Genomic DNA, 11,856 nt, shown 5'->3' on the forward strand with positions numbered 1-11,856 from the left:
CCTGAGTGAGGTAACCCAGACCCAGAAAGACATGCGTGGTATACACTCACTTATAAACAGATATTAGCCAAATAATTCAGGAAATGACACTACAATACATAAACTTAAAGAAACTAAATAACAAGGAGGACCCTAGGGAGAATGCCTAATTCTCATTTAGAAGCACAAATAGAATAGACACTGGAAGCAGTTGAAGAGAAGCACTAGGAAGGGAGCCTACCGTAGAGGTTCTCTGAAAGGCTCTACCCAGCAGGGGCTTCAAGCAGATGCTTAGACACACAGCCAAACTTTGGGGGTGGAGTACAAGGAATCTTATGGATGAGTTGGGAAATAAAAGGACCTGGAAGGTTCAGGAGCTCCACATGGAGACTAATGGAGCCAACAAATCTGGGTGGAGTGGGGGGTGTGCTGCTACAGACTGAGGCACCAAGCAAGGACCATGTATGGTGAGGACCTACACCGCCTGCTTAGGTGTAGTAGATAGGCAGCACAGACTCCTTGTGGGAGAATAGAGTATGCGTATGAGAGGTGAGTACAGTATGGAGAGTAGAGACTGCTTTTGGCATGGGTTCTGGCCCCTACGGGTTGATCACTTTACTCTGGCAGTGTGGCCTTGCCAGACCACAGAGGAAGAGGATACAGGCAGTCCAGATGAGATTTGATAGGCTGAGGTCAGATGTTAGGGGAGGAGGCTCCCCTTCCTGAGGACTAGGGGAGGGAGGGAAGGGATATGAAGGAGGGAGGGTGGTGCTGGGAGGTGACAAGGGAGGGAGCTACGATCCAGATGTAAGTGAACAAATTAAAAATGAAAAAAAAATCAATAAAAATAAGTAAGTAGAGTCTACACTTTGAGATAGATAGCAGGTGTAGGAGCAGAGATAAAGAGGATATGGTCCCTCAAATTTTTTTACTCCAAGTATCATTTCTGCCTCCAATGTAATTTCTTTTCTGAAATGCACCTACTGCCACAGCTGACTTCAAGATGAGAAAGACAGGACCAAAAGTGAGGAAATGATCCTAAAGATGAGGAGACATTTATACTTAAGACAATGAAAATGTAAAACATTACAAGGGGTATAGTAGAATATATAGCCTTAAATGATTGTGTATATTCATATTTGTATATGGATACACTTGCCTGTCTGTGTGTGCACATGTGGAGGCCAGAGATAGACTTCCTTTATTGTCTGCCACATAATTAATCAAGTAGTTAAGTATGGGGGCATACATGGTGTGTGCGTGCATGCATGCGTGTGTGTGTGTGTGTGTGTGTGTTCATGTATGACATGGTGTGTATGTGGAGGTCATAAAACAACTTCGGTGATCAGTTTTCTCCTTCCAGTATGTAGGACCCAGGAACTGAATTCAAGTTGGTGGCAAGTGCCTTTACCTTCAGCATCTCTGGCTCTTCACCTTATGCTTTGAGACGGTCTTTTATTGACCCCATAGTTCACCGTAGACTGTATGACTAGACAGGCTCTGGCATTCATTTGCTGCATCATCCCCCAGTGCTGGGGTTACAGGCATGTGCTGTGGCTCCCTACTTTTGTGGATGCTGGAGTTCTAAAGTCAGATATTCATGCTTGTGCAACAAGCATTTTACCTACTGAAATATCTTTTCAGTTCCTAAAAGTCAAGATTTATCATACTAAATATAAGCTTATTATAGAACTAATTAGGAATATGGACATTGTTTTCAGAATAGAACAAAGAAAATAACCCACCTAAAATGGTGGAATATAACAAATATGACATCCCATTTCTGGGAAGTGCAGTCTTGTTGGTAATACAGATGTCAGAAATAGGTTATTCATTTGAGGAAAAAAATACTGTATCACATCTTAACTCAGATAAAACTTAAGACTTAAAATGAGAATTAATATTGAAATCTTAAAGAAAAACCATCAAAGGATTTTTTTTTATTATTCTTAAGAGTAGTTTTTAAAAATACCCTTAAGCAAGGGAAGAATAGCTGAAAAGATGAATAAATATGCCCCATTAAGAAAAATAAAATCAAGACTGCAGAGATAACTCGGTGGTTGGGCATATGTATTGCTCTTAAGAAGACCCAAGTTTAGTTCCCAGCCCCCATGTTGGGTGGCTGATGACAGCCTGTAGCTCTGGATCCAGGAAATCCAATGCCCTCTCCCAGCCTCCAGCAGTGCCCACACTCATGCATACTATCTTCACATACACTTAATTTACAATAAAAATAAATTTTGAAAAAGAAAAATCAAAGATAGCAATCTTGGTGAAGATAAGAAAGATATATGAAAAAGAAGTTAGCCTCACCATTCCTGAACACATGTAAGCATAGCTTCTTATATATTATTACTATGTAAAAGCAATAAATTATAAATATAATAAAGCTATTTGAAAAAAATTTCTCATTCAGAGAGAAAGAATATCTTTATTTAAATATACTTTTATTACACATGTATAAAACAAACTACATACAGCAGGGAGAACCATGTGACAATCATGAGAATAATGAGTTCTATACATGTTACATTCATAGTGACTTGGCCATCTGCATTCATCTCGTTTGAAGTAAGTGTTTTTCCTGTCTTATTGGATCTAGATTTCCGAATGAGATTCAGTATCTTATCTCAACTCTAATAGCTTAACTTCTTTATCTTGATCTAAAACGATCTTGTCCCCTAACCAGCTAAACTTGGTTATAGAACTGTATTATCTTGTCTTCAATGCCCCTCAGAGACTTGAGAAGGAATAAAACTTAAATTCCTGAGTGAATCAGCAGTGTGGGATCAGTGCACCAAAGTGGAGTAGCCTGTTTACAGAGCAAAAGATTAACAAAACACAAGTCACACAGCATCTGACATCCAAATCACAGATTCATTGTGAGAATATTTTTTTTAAAGATTTATTTATTATAATGAATACAATGCTCTGTCTGCATGTACACCGCAGGCCAGAAGAGGGCATCAGATCACGTTATAGATGGTTGTGTGCCACCATGTGGTTGCTGGGAATTGAACTCAGGACCTCTGGAAGAGCAGTCAGTGCTCTTAACCTCTCCAGCCCCTGAGGGAAAGAATATCTTCTAGGTCATATCAACTAATGGAAGAAGACATTATTTTATGACAACACAAAATAAGTATTTCAGTTTTGAAAGATGTGCTTTATTATTTTTAATTATGCATATGTTGTGGGTATGTGCACATAAGTGCAGGTACCTGTGGAAGCCACAGGAAGGCATTAGATACAATGGAACAGGAGTTGTAGTTGGTGTGGCATGGGTGCTAGGAAAAGAACTTGGGTCTTTTGGAAGAGCAAGTACTTGCTCTTAAGTATTAAGCCATCTCTCCATCGCCTGAACATTTTATTCTTCGGGTAACCTCACAGTTGCTTCATGTGGTGGTGTCTTCTTTTGCATGATCTTCGTAGCTTGTGATTTTTTCTTGGTGATGTTAACATGAGGCAAATTCAGTGAAATGATTTAATTTCTCAAGCCTGAAGCTATCATTATCTCATAAAATGTAGTCAGCAGGCTTGATGTTCTCTTATTGCTGAGGAGCAACTTGGTTATCATGAAAACCTGGAGCTTTTTTGGTTCTTTGCTCAAACCCAGTGTCATGAGTTAACTTTTTTCATGCTTCTATATTGTACACTGCGAAGTACTGTGCTAGAGTGAACTCACATATTGGTGTAATCAGAATATAAAGCTACAAAGTTCTTAGTTAGCTAGTCATCATCTGATACGTATAGATCAGCTGAGTTTATCCTGATCGCAGGGGTGAAGGGCAGTCATGAAAACAATACCATTGCTCAGCATGGTATCATTTCTGGTGCTTTGGGTGAGTCCCTACAGCTGTAAAAGGTGACCACTCTTGGCTTATGGTCTTCTGCATTACAACTAAGCTATTCCCAAACACTCCTAGGCAGTGGCAAAAGAGCTGATTTTTATCCCATTCAGACCAGAGTGCAGAAGGTCAGATGTGACCACAGTATCTCCTGTTATTTCAGGGCTCACATATGTTTGCCTTGGCTTCTGTTTCCTGGCATTTGGTTTCTGTTATTTTTTGTTGGGTTTGGTTTATAGGAATTAAAAAAAACCCCACACATTTTAAAAAATAACCCAAGTTTGTGAAGATAAAGTTTCTGAATTGCTGATGAATGGTCATGCAGGCAACGTAAGCCTTCCAGTTTATACTGACTGGCATGGCCTTGACCTCATGTGAAGGTAATGGTTAAGGCAGGAGATTGACTAGAACCCTGTTACTGGCTCCCCGGACAAAGTCAGTACCCAGTCCTTGTACCTATTCTTGAGCAAACTATCAAGGGTGATGAAGTGTTTTCCTTTTCATCCTCAGAGTGTTTTCAACTAGAAGATTTTACTATTGGTTGTTCTGTGGAAGTGTCTTATTTTGGCTGCTGGTCTGAGCTCTCTGCAGAATGTGTGTCTACGAAATAAGCATTTACTTTCTATAGGACATGACTACAACCACTACTTTGTGTTTAACCTGACAGAAGAGTCATGTGGGTGAGGGGTTACAAGCCTGTTGATGTAACACGGTAGAAGAGATGGCACATTGGCCTGGGAAGAAGGACGATGAGCACCATGTGGTCCCAGGCGTCTCTGCATGTGGACTCTGCTGAGGATGGTCAGAAACGCCCTACAGCTGCCATTCGTCTTCAGGAAGTCATGACTGATTTGTACTGGCAAGTCACCCTGACTTTGGAAGTTCTAAGAGAGCCCCAAGAGATCTGGGATCCATGCATGTAATTGTCAAGGGCACAGGTGAAGATGAATAGCTCTGTCTTGAATACCACCTCCAAGGCTTAATAGATGTGTGACTTTCACTAAGTCTGACTTCTGGGTGTTTTGAATATGGTCTGTCTCATATAGGCTCATGTTTGAACACTTGGTAAACTAGTTGGTGCTCATGGCTTGAGTTGAAGCCTCATTAGAAAAACTGTGTCATTGGGGGTGGGCCTTGAGGTTTTATAGCTGAATCCCACTTTGTGTTTGCTCTCTCCTTCTTGAATGCTCCTCAGTGTGAGTAGCTATCTTGTCCTCCTGTTGACATGCCTTGATGGACTGTGTCCCTTCATAGGTTGTGAGCCAGAACAAAGCCTTTTCTCCCAGTACTTTGTTATAGCAACCAGAAAAGAAGCTACTGCGCTAGGCCTTTCTTCTCTTGTCTTTCCTATGGGGACAAAGTCCCTCCCTTTCACAGGTGCCACAGAGAAGGATCATTAGCTTGCATGAATTTTTTACTGAGAGTTGTGCATGAGAGAGCCAGAAAACAGGCTGGTAGCATGCTAGAGAAGCCACATGTGGTAAAGTCTCTCCTGCTATGAATTTCAGAGTTATATAAACCTGGGTGTAACTTTCAGCTCCCTAGTCTGACTTTGGCAAGTACCTTTAGTTCCGAGCATTCAGTCCTCTTCTTGATAAAATGTAAATTTATTGAGGATGAAAGGGCAGAATACATTTAACATTTAGTCTGTACAATACAAAGGTGGTTTTATTCTTTAGGTCCTTGAGACAGCTTCCTTAGAGCTAGGATTGCAGATTTATACCACCATGCATGCCTGAAAATACTTTTTCTTGGTAAGTTAAAATGTTAAAATGTCAGCAGTTTCACATGTCTGACCAAATCTTAGATTTTTAAAAGTGTTAGTAATAATAACTATTATTATTACTGATCAGTTTGGCCTTGAAGGAATTACTTCATAGTCTTAACTTCTCCATCCATAAAATAGGTACATTAAGATTCTGCCTTCTTGCTGAGTGTAAGGAAAATTATGATCATTAAAGAATGGTTGGAAAAAGTGGGCATGCTATGTACATGATTATGAACATTTCCTATGGCAAAGTTAAAAGTGCATGCCTGTACAGCACCATACAGAGGAGCAAGGCTTATTTTTGGGCTTCAGACTCTTCAGCATCCCAGAGAAGAGGAAAGTGCAGTTTGGAGCTCCCGCCATGTGCAAGTTTGTGCTACACTGTCTGTGCCAAGGATATTGATTTACACATGCAATATTCATCACATGCTGGCTTCTGCTAAGGTTTCCTTGGTCTGGACATCTCACTGAGTTCTTTAGAAGCCTCATTGTCACCCCAGTTTTTCACAGATAGAAGGCATAGAGAGGGTACCATGTCTAGACATACTACCAAAAGGGCACCCAAGAGATAACAAACGTGAACAGTGCTTGTGTCAAGTGAATGTTCAAATTATATAACAAATTATACTAGATAGCAAGCAGTGTTACCTAGAGGTGTGATTGTGTGTGTGTGTGCATGCACATGTGCGTGTGAGTGTGTGTGTGAGTGTGCACGTGTGCATGCTTTTCTACCCTTTTGAATATAATATGGGCCTTTGCACCAGTGCATGAACATTTAACATAAGAAGTGTCTCCTGCTTTTCTTTTGTTCTTGACCTCATTTCCATCCCAGACCCTTTGGGTGGCCTTATATGTGCAAAAATAACTTTTCCATGTCTCTAATTTCTTCACCTATTACATGTGTCTAATAATGCCTCCCTTGGAAGGATGTTGTGCAAACTAATTATCATAAAGTTACTTTTTTTCTTTTGCTGCTTATGCAGACTAGAAATGCAAAGGGCCACCCAGACTTTAGCCCTGTGGTAAAGCTTGGCTCCTCCTAGACAGCCAAGAGTATCGCTTCTTGGTGGGATTCCAAATGTTATTCTTTGTATAGGACAGTGCCCCTCTGTCTGTCTGTCTGTCTGTCTGTTTCTGTCTCTCTCTGTCTTTGTGTGTGTGTTTCTCTCTCTCTGTCTCCCCACCTAGCCCCCCCACCCCACCCCTGCCCCACATCTCCACATGTGACTGTACTTGGAATAAGTTGCCACACATACCTTGTGTGGTCAAGGAGTGATATCATTCCTTATAAAGTTACTGGGAAAGATTTCCAACTTAATAGGGTTCATGGAGGCAGCGACAATGTCACTTGATACACTCACAGTGCAGTAGGGAGAATACTGTTACACATAGGAAAATGTATAAAAGTTTGACTTGTTTTTAAAGGCAGAGGCTCTAGTGGATTCTAGAGCTTCCCTTTCCAGCTGTGATCCATAGTCTGGCAGCATAGTTACATATCAGCTTGGAGCGTGTCAGAAGCCTAGGACTCCAGCTTCCCTTCTGATTCCGCAGTCTAGCAAAGTAGGTGATGATGGGTTCTCCTATTCAAGCTTGAGGAGCAGCCCTCTGCTTAGACCTGTAACTCCGATGAAATGGGAATCCAGGAGGGGTGCCTCACAGCCTGCCCCAAAGTTTATGTTCCATCTCCTGAGGGCTTTTGCTACAGCTAAGGCCTGAGTTACTATGAAATGAAGCCTAGCATCCTCGTAAAGGGCTGACCATTGCTACTGCCCTGAGGTACATGGTCTGCAAGTCAGGAAAATTTTGCATGATTTTTTTTTATCCAAGTGTTTATAATTTTGTTGCATTTGGTTTGACTCCTATTATTTTTATTGTTGTTGTAATAAAAGTTCAAATTATTTTCATATTCAAAGAAAAACAGAACATGGGAATAGAAAAAGAAAAGACATGGCAAAAAGAAGAGTAGAAAGTAAACACAGGTATTGAGCAAAGAAAATATTTACTTTCATGTCTAGTTAGCTCTCCTGATTTTGGTATAAATGAAGTTTCTGTTACTCTTTAAGGGCTAATATTTTTTCACTGTTCTTTTCTTAAAAATAGAAATCTTTCTGAACTAATTGAACAGTATCAGAGAAAGAGTATGCCAAAACAATGCATTCATTTCCCTTTTAAATTTACTTAAATTAATTTAATTTATTTTAAATTGATTAAAAATTACAAAATAGGATGAGACACCAAACAAGTGTTCCTATTTTTACAATGTGGTTTTTACTCTCATCCTCATGGGTTTGTAGTCACTATAGAGTGGCCTCATTTACTTTCTCTGAAGGCACCTTTTACTGTTGACAACGTGATCTTGGAAGAATATAAATTTGAATGCTTAATGAATGATTTTATCCAGATACTTGATCATAAATAGCTGATGGGATCCTTAAAAAATCCCATTAGACACTGTGTGCTTCTTCACAAAGGTACAATTTGAGTTTTTGTTTTTTGTTTTTTTTTCATTTGTTTGTTTGTTTGAGACAAAGTCGTATATCCCAGGCTGGCCATGAACTTGTGTTGGAGGATAAGGTGACCTTGAATTTCTGACTCTGCTGATTCTACTTGTGAAAGCTGGGATTACAAGCATGTGCCTTCAAGGCTGGTTTTCTGAGAATTCATTCCATTAATCAATAGAAGCTGAATCTAAACAAGAAGCTAATCTAGTGCAGGAAACATAGAGCCTTTTGGAATCTTTGTTTTTTGTAGTCACTTTCTCTGACTACAGAAGCAACATGTAAACAATTAGAGTAACAGTTCCAGTGGAGAGCTGCAGGCATTCATGGTGAACTTTCAGTATTTGAGACTGCCATTTGGGTCATCGGACTGACACATGGCTGCTAGTACAGTCATGATTACAACCGAGAACAACCCATAAAATCTTAGTCAACCCATAGAATGAGCATGACAGTAACAAACATTTGAGGCTCTTGTTTTTTGGGGGTGTGGTTTGTTAAATATTTTCTTTCTCTAAAGTCCTGTTAGCTTCTTTTGGTCCCTTCTCAGTAATTTTTGTGAAGGCAGAAACTAAAGTTGAGCCATAGTGGATATAGACCACTTTCCACAATGCTGTGCTTGAATTCTAAGTAATCTAAAAAAAAAAAAAAAAAAAAAAAAGCCAAAGTACTGGCATCTTTTCCTGGAACAACTTAGACCTTGTTTGGTGTTCTTTGTACCTTGACTACTGTGGAAATCTTTTCTCTTTCTACCTTAAAACCCTGTGTCAATGTCAATTGCTTCCTGTGACATACACCTCTCTAGGTGAGAGCAAAAGGCTGGAAAGTGCACACTTGCTGTGGCAATTCTATACCCTATTGCCCTTTGTTTTGGGAACTTCCTGACTTATTTTCAGTGGCGAGGGCTTGGCAGTATCCTTAATATCCCTCTAGCCACAAAATCAACAACACCAGATATCATTAGAACCCATTGAAACAGAATCTACATCTTGGCAGAATTTCTAAAGTTCCTATAGACAATCATGAGAGGAAAAAAAAAAAAAAAACCATTATTGCTACACTGGTCTTCTTCACTCAAACAATCCTTTAGATCATCTGACACAGGGTCCTGGAGAGATGCCTCACCAGTTCTGATCATGTACTAGTCTTGAAGACCAGTGTTTAATTTCCAGCACTCATGTTGAGTGTCTCACAGCTGACTATATTACCAATTCTATGGAGATCTGATACCTCTGGACTGCTCAATCATAAACACTCATTTGAACATAGCCAAACATAGACCTACATGCAGCATATGATTAAAAATAATAAATAGTAAAAATATTTAAAAAGAAAGTATGTCATAAAAGATTAAACCCAGTTATCCACAGATGCTCCCCATCAGCATCGTTACAACAGGCCTTGCACTGCCTTGGAAAATACATGGGAAGCCTGGAAGGGAGGCAGTGGCTTCCCTAACATACTTAGTCATGGGGACAAATGTCTGCCTGTCCTGGTAAATACCAGGTCTCTTCTTGTTTTTCAAGTAATGGTAGGTGATGTGGTTTGTGGTTTCAGGACCTGATGCGTGTTGTCAGACGCCAGCCTGAGGACATGCTGGTTTCAGTTGGCTGAGGAAAGAGCATCATTTGACTTGTTTTTCTTTTCTGGGAAATTCAGAGTTGGAAGTTGTCCAATGAGAAAGCATTTGCTTACAGAGAAAGGGACAAGACCTGGAGTTCTTTTGATGGCTCAATGCTGCCAATTTCATTTTGAAAAGGTCTCAGTTTTAACAATAACTTGTACTCATCCTGGCTGTGACACATTCCACAGGATCAAGTTGACTTCTCTTAGGGGATGACTAACAATAAATCTAATAAACTAGATAAATTTCCCTGATTTTATTGGTTGCTAAGGTCCTGGAACAGAAAAAAAGGTGATCACTCAATCAATGACCCTGAAACTCAATATCTGAGAGCATCCTGGGCACCTTGGATTTTAAATTATATATATATTACTTTATACAATATACATTTTGTGTAATACATATCTATTTTTTGAGACAGAGGCTCACTTTGTAGCTCTAACTTGTCTGGAACTCACTATGTAGACCGGGCTGACTTTGAACTCATAGAGATTTGCCTGTTTTCATCACTTGAGTATTGGGATTAAAGGCATATGCCACCATGCCCAGCCCCATCTTTCTATTTTTAATTGACACATAGCAATTGTATGTGTTCATGGGGCATAATGTAAAATGTTAACATGTGTATACATGTTATTAGAACATATTTATTGGCCCATCCATGTTAGATGTTTATTACTCATTCGTGAAAAATATTGTCTTACTAGCTGTTTTTGAAATTTTCAATTGTCAACTAATTATCCCACTGTGCTATCCAACTGCATTGCATAACCACTAGCCAACCCTCCCTTCATCTCTCCATTATTTTACATTTTCCAGTCCCTGGTAACCACTCATCTATTCTCTACATCTCTGAGACTGTCTTTTTAGCTTCAATCACAACAGAAGTGAGAACAAGGTGTAAAATTGCCTTTCCGTGTCTGCATTATTCTATAGAGTATAATGCCTTCCAGTTCTGTGAATATTGCTGCCAATGACAGAGTTTCATGGCTTTGTGCCTAACTGTTGATAAACATGTGGATTGAATCTATATCACAACTATTGTGAGGGGAGCTACATTAAACACACAGTCATACCTAAGTCTTCAGCACACTGGTTCCAATGACTCCTTTGATAGATAGCCAATATTTGGGTTGATGGATCATTAGGGTGGTTGCCTTTCTAGCTTTTGAGGATCTCTTATACTGTTTTCTACAATGGCTGAAAAGGTGTATGTTCTCACCAACAATTTAAAAGTATCCTCCTTCCCAACAAATATTTACAGTCTGCTCATCCGAACAAGGAAGAACTTCCTGAATGCAGAAGGAACTTGGCATATATTCACCACTTGCAGACTACTTCTGTTTAAAAGCTCATGTACCAGTATCTGACTTCTCCTTTTTAGTTGTTGTTTTGTCATGCTGCCTCCAGCCAAAACCAGATTACATATTCTACACTCCTGAACTTAATACAAGTATGCAGTCTATGAATTCTAGTGGCTGTTTGTCTTTGTGTCTCCTGATTCATAGTTAGAACAAAGGAGATGGTTAAAGTGCGTGGAATGTGCACTCCTGTTCAGAAATAAGGATGTAATATAGGAGTGCAATAAAGAGGTAAAGTACACTTATATGAAACTATTACATGGGCATTCTGAAACTGAAATTAAATTTGACACAGATGGTGGGAAATGGTGAACCCTGGAAACAGTTTTATCAGAATCCTACACATTCTCCATTGATCCTGATGTCTTCAATTACCCCAAGACAGATCCCATGAGTTCTGGGCTTTGTAGGTCCTCTGTTGTTGGGCCCTTGTGTACTAACATGAAATTCAAGAACTACTCTTTCTCCTTCGTCCCCACTTGGAAGCCACAGTGTAGTCATTATGGTGATTGTAAAGAAATTCAGAACCAGGTTTCGTCAATCTTGGGACTGGCCCTAAACAACCTGAGGTTCGGGAGTGTAAGCATGTGTCTCTGGGAGATTGGAACCTACTGGGATGCTGTCTTGAGGAAATGGTGTTTGTTTTTCCGTCATACTTACTTTGGGGAAGCATTTTCTCGAAAACCTTTGTAATGCCTCACCCTGTATGAGCTCAGCTTCAACTTTTCAGCCTCCTTAACCACTTTAGCCTTGCTCTCCAAAATGAGAAAGCACAGTCTCT

The sequence above is a fragment of the Acomys russatus genome, chromosome 4 (genome assembly GCF_903995435.1).
Source record: "Acomys russatus chromosome 4, mAcoRus1.1, whole genome shotgun sequence".
Lineage (NCBI taxonomy): Eukaryota > Metazoa > Chordata > Mammalia > Rodentia > Muridae > Acomys > Acomys russatus.